This window comes from Pleuronectes platessa, chromosome 7 (assembly GCF_947347685.1).
Source record: "Pleuronectes platessa chromosome 7, fPlePla1.1, whole genome shotgun sequence".
In the NCBI taxonomy this organism is placed as follows: Eukaryota; Metazoa; Chordata; class Actinopteri; order Pleuronectiformes; family Pleuronectidae; genus Pleuronectes; species Pleuronectes platessa.
In genome coordinates, this window is record NC_070632.1 from 8,886,363 (window position 1) to 8,901,004 (window position 14,642).

At 43.1% G+C, this 14,642-nt stretch overlaps 1 protein-coding gene across 2 annotated transcripts in view; it reads left to right on the plus strand.

Annotated features, from left to right (window-relative positions):
* The first annotated feature begins 8,049 nt into the window (after positions 1–8,049).
* The window catches only part of slc1a2b (solute carrier family 1 member 2b), a 28,266-nt gene continuing 21,673 nt past the window's right edge, over positions 8,050–14,642 (plus strand). For both annotated transcript variants that reach the window (XM_053427877.1, XM_053427876.1), the window contains exon 1: positions 8,050–8,265. The gene's annotated coding sequence lies outside the window, so the exon portion shown is untranslated. The remainder of the gene's footprint in view (positions 8,266–14,642) is intronic.

Sequence of the window (14,642 nt, forward strand, 5' to 3'; positions counted from 1 at the left end):
TTCAGCGTTCAGGTCCCTCAGGTTTCAGACTTTAAAAAATGACCAGAAAACCATTTCAAGCCTTGGGCCGACGATGGTCTGTGTTTTAATCAATGTATATATTAGTTATTTTATCGATTTATATGACCCATGAGATGTACATATTGTAATGAGAGACTGAAAAATAATAATGTTTTTAATTAAAAAGGAAATGTGGGTGTGGTAACGCTTGTCAGATTGATTGCTTTCCATGTGCATCCTGCTGACGTTGAACAGAGTTAATACGTCACATTGAGACGCTGTGAAACACCTCTGATTTGCTCCATGAAGCACACAGTGGGTCTGTGTTGTGGAGCAAATGAATCCAGGTCAGAGCGGCACAACAACCATAAACGGAGCACATTATTCACAGATCAATTCTCGCGTCTGTGCTCAAATTAAATCAATTACTCCCATTCTGACCCTCTTCCATTATTCAGACTTGAGTTTACCTAGATAGAGGCGCTGCAGCCCTATATTGAGTTCCAAAAAAAAGAGCAATAAAAAATACATTATTTTTCCGTCTGTGGGAGCTTCAATAGAGAAGCTCAGCTTTGGTTGTTCTTTTCATTACATTTTTGGGATTCTAGATATAAAATTCGGTATACTAGGGGCATTAAGTCGAGTAGTAAATCAATGATAAAATAACCAATTTCTTCAAAATGCAATAATGAGAGTGGTGAAATCAAGCGATTCTCGAAAAACTAAATAAAATAAATTGCAATGCGATAAAACCTCTGAGACATATGAGAGCTGTGATTTCCCTGCCTGTGACGGTGACTCTTTAACTTCCAATGGCAAATAACGGACTGACTGTACATATTGCCCAATCCCTCCACTGGTTCTTCTATTATTTTTTATGTTATATTTTTGCACGTGCAAACCTGCTCGGCACTAAAACCCCGAATCTGATTCTAGAAATGACACAAATGGGGGAGCAGTGATTTAATGAAATTATCTGAGTCTTCAAGCGTCAGGCAATAAGATCCAGAACTGAAGGGTCCTGACTGATAAAGCCTGGACATTAAAGTCTTGATTTAGGCTGCAGTCAGAGGAACCCTGCAGGATGTGATCTCCAGAGTACAAGAAAATCTGCAGTAAAGCTGCGAGTCAGATAATGAAGACCTTTAAATTTTAATCGGTGACTGATATACGAGCTCCTTTCATATGCTTGCAGGCAAATGGTGCATCCCCCTTGACATGGAACCACATAAGCGTTTATTTGGGGTCCTTTCCTCTGATGGGTCGATTTGGGCGTATTTGGAGTCATTGTAGATTGGGGGGAGAAAGCCTGAAAAAAGTGTGGAAGGAGGAAAGATGCAAGGATGTAATCTGTGGTGCAGGGCCTGATCAAAACTGTTTTATATGAGCATGAGCACCACAATATAACCTTAAACATTTCTGTTGTAAGAAATCCAGTCCCAAAATCTTCACGTCAGGATTCTGCAGCATGTGTCTTTAGATGTATTTTTTAATCTTTTCCCATATTCTGTTTTTTATTTTGTCACAAGGTATTTCGCTTTAGGAGTCTCTGAGTTTTGATCATTGCAGCCATAAAAAAATCTCCATTTTCCTCTCTTGAGCTACTTCATTAATAAACTTTAGGTATAGAGCACTTTGTAAATATTGTAGAGCACATAGGTAGGCTCTACGCATTTTCAAATGTTGCTCAATTTCAAACCAAAGCTTTCAGTGAACGTCTCACAAAAGACCTCTGTCAATATCAGTTGATCCCCAGAGTAAACCCAGGTTATGTAACCCAGCGTCTCACTTCAAATACAAATTTCAAATTCAGAAGTAAATGCCTGGTCTATGACTGTACAGCAGACATGCCTCAAATGGAATCACATAAAATATAGCTTGACCATACTATATATTATAAATATTCCAATTCGTTGACAATGTTTAATCGTTAAAGCCTGACTGGTATATTTCATGGTTTTTCTGAAATTGAATGTAATCAAACATGCTTCGACAGCTCCCAGACTACAATCTCTTCTGTCAAGGCCATAAATCTGGAGAGCAAGGTGATGTCGTTAAAAACACATTTTGGGATGGGCTTTCGAAAAGTTTTCGAAGTCGTTCTTTTATTGGACTTCCTGTTATTTATCATAGAAAATATCCAGCCACCATTAAAAAATGTGTGTAAATCGTGTCAGATCCCGATTCCAATGCATCTGCCTCGTTGTCTTTTTTCCACGCTCCACAGAAACAACACCTCTCAAAAGCTTTCTGTCTTTCCTTCCCCCCCAATTGACTGAGGCTGAACAACAGCTCAGTATGGTCCCATGTTTCCCAGAGGAGAGTCCGCTCCACTTGGGCTGGGAGACTGTCCTGTTCACAGGCCCTGGTGCGCTCACAGGGCATCATCAATAGAAACATAGGCAGCTCTTAACCCAAAGCTGACTGGCCTGGGAATTGTAATCCTAAGCAGAGTACCTGGGTAATGATGAGAAAATGCCTCCATGAGAACTCTGCAGTTAATGCTGGAGAGGCGGAGGGGTAAGATACTTAACACCGGACTTAAACCAACTGTTTAGGTTTCCGTCCAGCTTCCCAGTCAGGCTGACGGACCCTCTGTGCTTTGTCCCCCGACTGAGGAGAAAAGCCCTTTGAACTAAAATATCCTGGCACCAAGAATCCGCACACAGCTCCACTGTGGGTATTTTGGTGTGATGTCCCGATGTGGGACTGCTAATGTGAAGTCCTGATTCAACTGAAGATGGGACAGTCAATTTTTCCGGAACTTCACTGGTTGATCAGTTGGTTGGTTCATTGGCCGATATGAGCCTTTCACAGACACTTTGTCTTTATACACACTTTAGGTACTTTCAATTCATAGTTGCCGATATGTACTGATTGGAAAATATTAATTTTATAGATTCAACATGAAGAAAAGATCTGCATTTATGTTTACATGAACAATTTTAAATATTCAATCACATTTGTTTCGTTCATAAAATATTCGGACATGTCCGACTACCAATTCGTTTATGGGGGGGGGGGGGGGGGGGGGCCACTACCCCTACATCATATAGATAAATGGAAAACCCTACTACTTGGGAGAGGGCCTTGTTGTTATTAGTTGTTGTTAGCTTGTTGGTATTATAAAGAGTCATTAGCCTTTTAGTGGAAATGTGTTAACAACCCTATAATAGTATCCCCTGCATTCTCATTCTTTGCAAATTGTGCCTTGAGCAACTCACCGTGCTACACCCACAACTACTACTCTTTCAGCCGAGTAATACATACAGCCGGAGGAGAGTGGCGTTTATGCAGTCATTACCAACCATATATGACCATATAAAATGGAAGAAAGTCATTTATACACCGCTACACAGCCATGAATAAATATACAAGACACTCATGTTTCAACACACAAAGCAATTTGCTGTATTGATGCAAAGCCCCAGCTGTGTTTTCATCCATATGCAGGCAGGCGACTGGATTGCACAGCCAAAAGGTGGCAGTATGATTTATAGATGTGATTGTTTGACTCTGACAGCAGCTGCAGAAAGCCTGCGTGAAATCCGATGGCAGCTACTGAACTGAGAGAATGTGAATATAAAGATAGTACGATATAGAGAGAGGATGAATGAACGAGACAGCAGGAAACACAGCGTATGAGCATGTGTTTCCCAGGTGTAGTTCCTTTGTTTGGCCGGTCAGTAACATGGGCCCGATGTGTGTTTAAATCCCCAGAGTTGCACTGAATACACTGAAGACCAACTGATTTGGGACATTTGCTGCCCTGTTTTTATCTGTAATCAATTTGTGTCACTGGGACGACACAGCCAGCGAAAGGTTGAGATAAAAGACCAGAAACCTGTACGTCAGAGGAGTGATGGACTGAAGCTAACTGACCAGCGTGCTTCCTAGTTGGACAAAGATTTCTCAATGGAAGACAACCCACCGGAGTCACAGAGATTATCACCATGGAGTCAAATCACACAGACTAATATCTATATCTGTTATATATTGCATTCCTTTCTTTTTCTAATCAGTTGAAATTGAGCAGGATGATTGAGAACCAAACCGACCACCTCTCTCCTTAGCATAAAGAAGAGAATCCTGGTATTTTTATACTGACTCTCCCTCACTGAGCACATCCACGTGTCGGAGAAGCTCTGTGTGATATTACTGTCTGCGTCTCATGAACCCAACCCGGTGAGGTGCATGGCTGGAAAATACCTGAATTGTTCAGGGAGAGGTTTACTTGCGACAACATGCAGACAGGGGCCCCAGGTCAAGACAGAAATATAACACCAATGTAAACTTGTAGCAACTTGTTAATACAGTAGCTAAGACGCATCAGAAACGAAACAAACCCAGGCAGGTTCAACGTTTTTTCTCTCATTGGGTGGGTCAGGGGTGTTACACAATCAGCAGTGATGTGTACAGGAATGTGGCAGTGGATAGCTCAACCCATGTTGGAGCTTTGGTCTCACACACTTTTATTAAGACATACATCTGTGAGCAGCCTCTTCCTAGTATCTAGGACTTCTTCCTTCTTCCACCTAACTTCTTCCTTTACTTCCTATTATTGAAATGGCCCCTAGAGGCCACCTAACAATAACACATTACTATAGGTCTGGCTTGCACAGGCAGCCTATGAGATTTTTATAAATGTTATAAATATGGAAGGGATGGGGGACTTTGAGGTGTTGAGGCAGGATGGAGTGAGGAAGTGGACAAGATAGCTGAGAGTCGTGGCGTGGGCAGGCGATCAATATTTTAATGAGCAAACAAAGGCACAAAGATTGAAAACAATCACTACAAATTAAACCACAACAAAACGCCAGTGGGTCGTACAACGATCTGTGAGGAGTGGTTGAAGAGCCGGGGTTTTATACTGGAGTTGATGAGCGGCCTGATGGAATGCAGGTGTGTGGCCTGGTGGTGGAGGGACGAGTCAGTCACAATTATAACCAGGCATAAATTAACTCATTTCCAAAGGAATATCCTTTCCTGTGTCATGTTTTTACTGGACTAAACATCTACAGGTCAGGAAAAAAAATCTGATGTTAGTGGGATAAATCATTCTCAGTTTGAAAAATGTCCACATTATTGTTAAACGTTATTTCAGGCTGTCAACAAAAAGAAGGACTTCTCTCATTCTCTGCCCAGCTTCGACATCATCCTGCCCGAACCTTCTCATTCCCCAATAGCTCCAAGCATTTTCTGTCTGTTGTCACTTAGATGTTTTGCAAAACCTATGACTGAGACAATTACATAAATGCATTTATTGATTAGCCCGGAATGCTGTCATATTGCGTTTCATATGTGCTACAGCAGCTGCGTATATATTATTCTTATCTTAATTGTTGAAGGTTGTGAGGTTAAAACCCAAACACTGTTGCATAAAAGCCTGCAGGCACATCAAAGTGTTTAAACAGTTGGGTCTGAGCCAATTATACAAAATGTACATTTCACGTCTGGTTCAGAGGTGGAAAATCCACATACCTGAGAAGTCGCTCCACATCTCGCACTCTCACCGATGGTCAGTGTTCGGCTCCGACTCTTTTTCTTGGAGCAGTTTGGGGATTTTTTTTCTTATTGTTCCCTTCGCTCTCATTTGCTGCCTAATATGCTCTGAACACACACAGAGATCTGACCCGAAAGTAATTGCTCAAACAATTCAGTTCTACCTCCTCTCATGAGTAGTCTGATGAGCAGCGCTTGCACTTTAGTTAGATTGGATGACCGCAAGTGCTGCTGTATCACCATCTTGGGAAGGTCTCAGGACAGCTTTGTTTTTTTAACGAGCCGTGCTGTATTATTGGATTTTTAAAGGTTGACGGATGCTCAAGGTGTTTTCTTTGTAAGAAGCAGGATGCAAAAACAGGTCTATCAGTTCAAGTGAATGAATAGAAAACATGATCGTACAAGCTGGAAAATTCTGGAAAGCAAACTGGATCATGCAAAGTGGCGTCTAACCGTCTAAAGTCACTCTCAAAGGATGGAAAGCCTGTGGTCATAGTGAGCGGTAGTAAAAGCTCCAATAGGGGTAGCGAACTTTCTATCAGATTTGAACACCTGTTGATTCAATATAGGAATAGTGCAAAGGGAAATGGTTTCAAAAGAGCCAATTCAAGCAGTTTTGATGTAGCATACTAGCATCTTCATCGTGCCTTTGGTCCATCCAGACGACGCTCAACTTTGACCGGCCACTTGAGTCCTTGACAGGTAAACCTATGTTTTAGCCATTTGAACCAATTACCCAGCATCCATGGCTGCCTCGAAAACAAGAACCAACAACCTGTTCAAATATGTCTTCCCCAACAGATAATAAATAGCACATTGGGCAGAAATAGAAAAGCACTTCCCAGTCGTGTGATCATTCCATATTTCCTTTTTTTGTATTTAAATTGTGTTTGTGATAACGATGTGCAGCAATTCTGAACTTTATTATTATCACACTGTTTTAAATGTCTCTCACCAACTCATTAATGTCCAATATGTCGCTTAGCAACGATTAAACTACACATTACATTGATTGAATTGATTTCCTGTCAGTCATTGTTGAGGATACAACATGATCCAGGTCCACCTGCTCCAGTGATAGATGGATGGTGAGAAAGAGAAACTGAAAGATTTTTAGGGTTGGTTAAGACATGAAAACAGGACTACGTTCCGATGGGTAAATGGCAATGTACATTTTTCTAAATCACCCGACATTTATTGACAATTTCATTAATTTGAGCGATATGTGATGCGAGAACAATTAAAAAAGCAGAAAACAATCGTTAAATGCAGCCACGATACATTTGAAATGAATAGCCTTTTTTCCCATTTTGCACAGCTATCTTCTTTTTGTTCCACCTCATCCTTAGCTCCACGAACTAGAGACACACAATATTTGCAAAATTCTGTCAAATGGCAATTATGCATAACCTTTTTCCCCTCGGTCAATTACAGCCCGATCAACAAGCAAATTCGCAGTTATGTCTCGGGCATCTCTTTCTCAATTTTAATTACGCAGTCAAACCTTGTCGCCTCAGCCAAGCACACAACATGTGGGTTTCACAGAGAAGAAGAAAGCTTTGGGATGAATTATCCTACAGCAGCTTTTATGTTAGAATCATCGCAACTATTATGGACCAATCTGGTCAACAAGTTGTTTTGCACGAGTTTGCTTTGCTGCTCTTATACAGATCAATAAAAATAGATTGACAAAATAATGCCAATCTGTTCATCTCTGACAGACGTGATGCCTTAGTCATCCATGGAATTCCATGTGGTTTAAATTTTCAAGGGGGCGCGTCAAAGTTTCCCAAGATATTGGACAAAACATGGGGAAACAGAAATTACCAGAAATTACCACCACCCACCGCTTGAGCCAATCATTGCAGCCATTTTCCTCCTTCATAAAATGCACGCACACACACGTTATTTTTTCCATTTTGGGCAGCCATCTGTTTTTGTTCCACCTCGCCCTTGACACCATGCACGAACTACATTCGCACAATATTTGCCACATTCTGTCACTTTGGGTCAAGTCTGCACCTTCACAGTCCTGAAGTGTGCAAACTTTCCTCAAGCCTCTCTCCCATGTACATTCACCATCTATCCCAGTTAATGTTTATTAAGTTTAACATGGATAAACAAAGACTAAAAGGAAATGCATTAGTTCTTCAGTGTAAATTGTGGGACATAATATGATGAGGAAGATTATGGATACTCTCATGTTTAACCAGAGCCAAGAAATAAAGGTGTTAACCACCAGTTGTCCCAGGAGGATGATGAGAGCAGCACGTCCTCTGCATGTTAACACACGATCTAAGGCTAAAGGACGTATTTCACTTTCAGGAGAGGTTCTGGGGTTTTGGCACTTCTCCTCACAAACAGGTTTTTTTTATTGCATCCACTTTGTGTGTGAATCGTTGAGCGTGAGAGAGAGAGAGAGGGTGAGAGAGGATGGGTACCGTATAGGCTGCATCCTCAACCAACGGGAGCTGGCATTCCCACGAAGAGGGGGGGCGGGGGGTGAGGGGGGACGGGCGGAGGAGGAGGAGGTGGGGGAGTAAAACGCCGTGGTGCGAGGTGGGCTCAGCTCATTCAGTGGGATCGTTGAGCTGCGGTGCTCCCTCGGATTTTACAGAGAAAATCCCTCCGTGTCGGTGTTTGAATCCGCTCCTGTCCTGGACCACTGCGCGCCCCGTGGCCCTACGTCTCCGAAGCGGATGCGACAAGACCCTGCCAGGGGACAAGACCAAAAACTTTTCATCACCGCAGTTTGCAACAAAGGTAAGAGGCTGTTTTTATTTTCAGTTTCTTTCTTTTTGTTTCAGTCTGCAAGCAGGAGATGAGAGAGGATGGACGCGTGGTGCGTCTTCATCAGAGCCTCATTTGGTTTTTATCGATCAATTACAGGTCAATTAAAAACCACTGATTTCATCGAGCGGTTGTTTGCGCGTAAAAAAACATTTCAGGTTTCAAGTTGAGCAGCGGATCTTCCTCGAATCACCCACTGAGGTCTTTTGCACATCAGTGAATTTCAGATTCGTTTTCATATTCTACACTTTATCATATAGATGATGAAATAAAGGCTTGAAGTGAGAGGCTGCGGTGGAGAAGTCCACGAGCGCAGAGCGTCAACAGTACAGTACAGAGCTGAACAATAGAGCAGCATCTCCTCACACCTTTCTTCATGTTTCTTCAGATTCAATTTACATGTATATTATGCATAACCTTTTTTCCCCTTTTGTCAATTACACCCCGACTAACAAGCAAATACGCAGTTATGTCTCGGTCAACACTTTCTTAAACAATTCTTTTGCGTTTTGAATTGTTTAAATTGCGCTTCAGCCAAACGTTGTGCGCCTCAGCCAAGCGCACGACGTTTGGGTTTCACTGAGAAGAAGAAAGCTTTGGGCTGAATTATCCTACAGCAGCTTTTCTGTGAGAATCATCGGAACTTTTATGGACCAACCTGGTCAACAAGTTGTTTTGCGCGAGTTTGCTTCGCTGCTTGAATACAGATCACATATTTTGTCAATCTGTTCGTCTCTGACAGACGTGATGCATTATCTTTTAATTATCTCCTTTGAGGCTTTATCTAGTGGGAGTCTTCTACGGAATTCCGTGTGTGTCCATGTGTTTTTGATTATCCCAGAAAAAGCTCCACAAATGGGGAAACAGAAATTCTTGTTGCCACCACCACCCACCTCTTGAGCCAATCGTTGCAGCCCCTTTCCTCCTTTATAAAACGCATGCACACACACACACACACACACACACACTCACGCACACAGTTTTCCAATAGCACCATCAGCGTCGCCATGGAAACCGACTGTCTTGGCACCATCACTTGATTGCCCTCAGCATCACTCTCGACTGGTCACATGACAAACATGAACAGGGTGTGTGTGTGCAGACGCCTGCCCACCGTGTATCGATGATTGGATTGCAGGTGGAGGTTCCTGCACGGAACTGATAAGGAGAAGATGTGAGGTTGTTTTTCTTTTTTTTCTCACTGGACATGTTGCCTCCCATGTAGGTGGTCCATGGTGGAGTGAACTGGCTGTACCATGTGTACTGTGTGGAAGGGATGTGATGTGAAGAGGCCTTGGCCTTCAGCGTAATTGCCGGGAGAGTCTGTAAAGGAAAGTGTCCATGCATCTAATGCGTTTTGTCCTTTCCCCACAGGCTGCTCTGCCACTGTACTGTGGCATTTGCTGCCTTTACATGAGTGAGAGCGCACATACGCTGAAAGGCCGGATGATTCACTTGAAAGAAGAACTCACGTCTTTAAAAAAAAAATCTTAAGTAAGGATTGCACATGCTGCCGTCACAGCCAATTCACACCCATGAGGTTTTACACCATTGGGAGTGTTTGGCAACATTATGCACATAATTTGCATTTGTTCACAGAGGAGAGCATCATTAGTGAAGGGGAATTCATGCAGCGTCTCCTCTGGGCGTGCTACATTAATCCTTCTTACCTGCGTTTGTCAGGAAATAATAGAAAACAAATTTCCTTTTCCCTGGATGTTTTGTCATGTGCCTTCTCTTTCTAATATTCTTAACATTTGGTGAGGTCCACAGTTCAAACAGCTTCCTGATTAATTCAGGCTGTTGAATAAATTGGATGAATTTAAGTCGAGATATATGGAATGACACTTTTTCTTTAAAGACGGCGTGAGCTTTAATACACATAAACACCTTATTAAGGAAACTCTCTGATGGATGAAAAAAATTAAGTTTAAATACATTTTGTGATATCACTATTTGAATGTATTTGTGACAGTAGGCATTGATTGTGATGGCAAACCACGTGGAGATGTGACTGTAACTGTCAGGTAATTACATTTGAAATAAGAAAGGACCAACCTTTCATGAACATACACACACACACACACACACACACACACACACACACACACACACACACACACACACACACACACACACACACACACCCACACCAACACACCCACACACACTTACAGGCTGTCACATGCCCAGACTAGAGCCTGCAGCGTCGCCTCTCACCAAGTAGAAGTGAAATCAGTCAAAATCATATTTCTCAGAACGTGTTATGTTAACCATCTGTGCAGTCGCTCCTTTAATTAGGGTAGTTGCTCAGGGTGCTCCGGGCAGAGTGGATGTTTACATGGATGTGTGTTGTGTGAGCGCGTCTTTGTTCTGCGAGGCACACACGCACACACACACACACGCACACACACACACTCAGACACACACACATACCAACGCACATGCACACACAAATAGGGGGAGGGTAGATGTGTAGATATGCAAGTCAGGGGTAAATAATAAAGAGAGGAAAAGGAAAAAACAGCACACTGGCGCCCAAAAAATCTCTATGCTGATCTACTGACAGCTTCTCCATTGACTGTGAAAATTAGATTTCTACCAATCGATCTCGACTGGTTTTCTATGGATTGGTTTGAGTTGTGTGTTGAGCTTGAGAGTTATTATTATTATTATTACTAGAAGACGAACGCTCTGGATGGATTTGTGTGGGATTCTCATGTGATGAGTGGTGATAGGAGACCAGATGGCAAATGAGCCATCACCAGCGAGCAGGAATGATGATTAAAAGAAAATTGCATTTACACTGCCGCAGAGTAAGCCGGAAGATTAAATGAATACTATAGGATTTTCACATGTAATGGAGAGAATGGAGAGAATGGGGCTTTATGGTTTTATTTTTTATGGCAAGACATCGCAATATTTTTAATATAAGACCTGAGAGGCTGCAGATAGGGCCCCGTCTATCTCCCTCCTTGGGTTCTGGTTTCGTGCAGCACTGCTCCGTAATGTTATTCAGTGCAGTTTAGCACCCCGGAAAAACAATGAAACCCTTGAACAATGTGGAGACACTTCTACTTCTGCCAGATAAACTGAGGTTTTACACTGCCAGAAGTGTTGGAGGGAGCGGGGGAGTAACACCAAAGATGTGGGAGTGACGGAAAGTGAAGAAGACGAAGAGGACCGACAGCACAAGATAGACCTCTCTCTGTTGTTCCGAGGAGACAAATGGCCAAAGGATGGAGTGAGGGAGTGTGTGAGTGAAGAGGCTAGAGGCTGGGGTAGCGTCTCCGCTCCTTGATGTGTCTCCGTGAGCTCTGCCACTGCACGAGGGAGTGAGGAAGGGGCCGCACACGCAGCACGGGGATGCAGCACATGTCACCTGTCCAAGCGCTGGCCAAGACAAACCTCCCGTCTCACTGCCGAGAGAGTGATGTAGATAGAGGGTGAGAAAAGAGAGGAGGCGGAGAAGACGCTGGCAGAAGTGGTGGAATTCAAAGGGAAAGGGTTGTAAAAAAAAAGGACAGGGTAAAAGATGGAAGACAGGAAACAGGTGACAGGGGAGGCGTCTAGCAATATGTTAGTGCGTCCCCGAGTGTGTGTGTGGGTGTCCTTGTGCATCCATTCATGGAACTCCTCTATGCCTTGCTGGCAGTCTGTGGCATCCAGTGCTTGAGTAATCCTCCTGGGAACACGCTGAAGCTGCCAAAGTGCCATCCAGTTCCTCTTTTCACTCTTTACCACCCTCAAGCTCGTCCGTCTCTGTCTCTTCTTTTCTCACTCTCTCAATACTCCTCTCTTTTTCTTCCCTTAGCTGTTCCTTTCACTTCCTCAGTCCTCCCCAATTACTTTAATACCTCCTTCTTTAATTCTGCTCCTGATATTCCCTGAACGTCATTACCTGCTCTCTTTGCTTCTCCGGACCTTGGATCCTTATCCGTCTCTTCTTCATCCCCGTGATCCCGGTGTGAATCTTCCCACTATGAGGGATTCATGATCGTTTTTGTTTCGTTTTTTTGCTCCTGTGGTCCTGCCTATAGAATCAGTGTACCAGTTCTCAGAGAGCTGAACAGAGTGAGGCCTTTCCCATGGGTTGACCAAACAAAGAGCCTGGCTCCCTTCACTTCTGTGTGACTGCACAGGAACAGAAACACAGGCATTCAGCAGCGAGCCTGCTGCTGGGCGGCAGAGCGATAGATCTCTGCTGGCTGTGGTCGAGGCATTTCCTCCGATTTTGCTATAAGACAGCAGCAGTCATTAAACTGCCCAGACAATCTGGAAGGGAAGGAGCAGAACCTCCCAAAGTAGAAGCACGTGTGTTAATCATTGAGTGGACTCTTTTCAGCTATTAATCTGGTTTGCTTTTTAATAACATCTTATTTGCATCCATTTTCTATATGTCTTCTGAGGATTATTCCATGTGCTGTCATGTCATGACATCTGTCGTGGGATGAAAACACAGAGAACACATTTAGATGGGTTGAGTTGACTTTGCTAAAGATTTGAAACTTTGTGGGTTTGATGAGCTCATAGGTCAGAACAGTAATGGACAATAATCAGCAAATCATAAAAACATAGATCAGCTGCAGCATTAAAAGTTGTGAAACATTCATATTGTAATACAGAAATAACATTGAATGATCCAGTAGGAAAAAAGTAACTATTCAATTAAAGAATAAATATACAGTTTTTAATCGCAATTCTATTTATTCTAATTCAGATTTATGAATCTGACATGATTTCAATGTTCTTGTAGTTCATCATGTCTAAAGGTGAACTAACAAATGTCTGTGTTGCCAGTGCAAACTCCATGTGGGAATTTCGTGTTGGTTCCAATCCGGTAGACACAGGTCAGAGGTCAAGGTAACTGTGTAACAACCAGCCTGTCAGTTCCACATGTTAAGGAAATTTACATCGATTTTCAAAGCCAAGAGACGAGTGTGAGGTAAACACATCCTAAAAAACTGTTAAAACTCGTCTGATCGTTTTTTATACACATTTCTGAGAAATCTATTTTCACTATGACTCAGACTCGGGCCCCAGCGGGGACCGAGTCAGTGTTTACTGGTACAGTGATGGCCTCATCCCACCCACTGCTCTTCCACTGCCACTGTCCTCCGAAAACCCAGAAACACCAACATCCCTTTGGCACCTGCTACGTCGGAATTCAGGTCAGCAGGGGGAGTCACGGAATTGCTCAGAGAGTGAACGGGAAGCATGGGTCGGACCGGGAGGGGGGGTGGGGGTTGTTGTTTTTTCTTATTCCTTTCTCTTGGCACCAAAGACCATGCCAGTGAGAACAATCAGCCCACTGTGTGGCAACAAAAGAATCATAATTAAAGCACATTGAGTGAGTCGTTCAAAACAAATAGACGACTTCATCTGCAGATTCAGTCTGACGGATTCGCACCGTGTTATAAAGTGTGTGTGTGTGTGTGGGGGGGGGGGTTACTTTGGATTGTACCATCGCTCTGTAAACATTATGGCTCAAGACACACAAAAAATAATATCTAGGATTTGAACTGGGAAAGAGAATGGGACTTCTGCGATTGGACGACACGTGAGTCCAGCGCCTGAACGACAGGACGGTCCACCGGCTCACCAGTATGACGGCCCACTTGACAGTCAACTCCACCCACCAATGTGGGGGGCCACTGGGATTTGTCCCGATCCCCAGTCTGACATCTCAATATAAATCAATAAATCTCTAATCTTTTTACTTTCATTTAAATTTTAGGAAAATATTCCGGATCTTTGACTGGATCATATCATCAGAATATGCTTCAGAATAAATTAAGGAAGACTGTTTTTGTTCCTTGACATGTGGAGGAATTGATTGAAAGATTGTGTTGCTGTGGATGTTTGTCTCCTCGCATCCTTTTCCTTTTCTGGAGCAAAGCTTTTATGACAGGTTCATAATGAGGATAATGTGTGTGTGTGTGTGTGTGTGGGGGGGGGGGGAATAAAGAGGATAAATAGGAAAAAGGAGGATTGGATAATGCCTTGAGGTTCCTTATGGTGACAAAGATGTAGCTGCTTGTTACTTTCACATATGATCCTCCTGCTGTATCTGCTGACTGGGAAAGGTGACTTGGAACCGTACACGCATGAAAACCCTGAAGTTAAAATTCAAATAAAACTATTCTCATCACCAACTTCACTCACTACCCCCCCCCCCCCCCCCGTCTCCCCCACCTTCCTCTTCCTTTGCCCCTTTTTTATACTATTCCACAAATCCTCAATTAAGTGCGTAATGGGCCCCTGAGGCAGGTTTGTGTGCCTCTTTGTTCGGCTCCGGGGGCATCGGTCGGCATTAACGTTCCTCTTGAGTATGTAAATAGCCCCGAGCT